Genomic DNA, 584 nt, shown 5'->3' with positions numbered 1-584 from the left:
ATTAGTAAAATTCTTCCTTTCTTAAACAAGAAACAAGAAACGGATTTGCGTTTCTGATTCTGTAAAGTGTAAAGAGACAAAGAGATAAGAGATATAAGGAGACTAATAAACACATTGAGTTAAATGGAAAGCCTACATAAAACAAAGTGTCTGCAACTGAGCGTTATTTTAGCTTTCTTCCAGAGTTGATGGTATCTTTCCAATCATCTCTAGGGAAGCATATAGATCGTGTGTTGAAATTAGCTGGCTGATGTTTACCACTCAACAAGCATTCCTTTCCTGGAGCTATATTTACGATCGTAATGTTTCAAGTACGTCCTGAACAGTAAGTAGCACAGAATTATATTATTGCATTTCATGATAGGCAATATTGCATTCTGAATATAATCGGACATCAAGTGGATATGATATTTAACCTTTTACTTTAACTCTTGATGTCTTTAGTTATGAAGACATACTCCAAAGTATACTCTCGTTTATATCATTTAATGTTTTCCGCAAAGAGGATGTTGTGCAAAACGCTCATGAATGTAAAGTCAACTTGCTAGTGTAATCCGGTGAGCAATGTATGCAACAAATGAATA

This window comes from Penaeus monodon, chromosome 29, assembly GCF_015228065.2.
Source record: "Penaeus monodon isolate SGIC_2016 chromosome 29, NSTDA_Pmon_1, whole genome shotgun sequence".
Taxonomy (NCBI): domain Eukaryota; kingdom Metazoa; phylum Arthropoda; class Malacostraca; order Decapoda; family Penaeidae; genus Penaeus; species Penaeus monodon.
Note: the sequence above shows the minus strand (reverse complement) of the source record.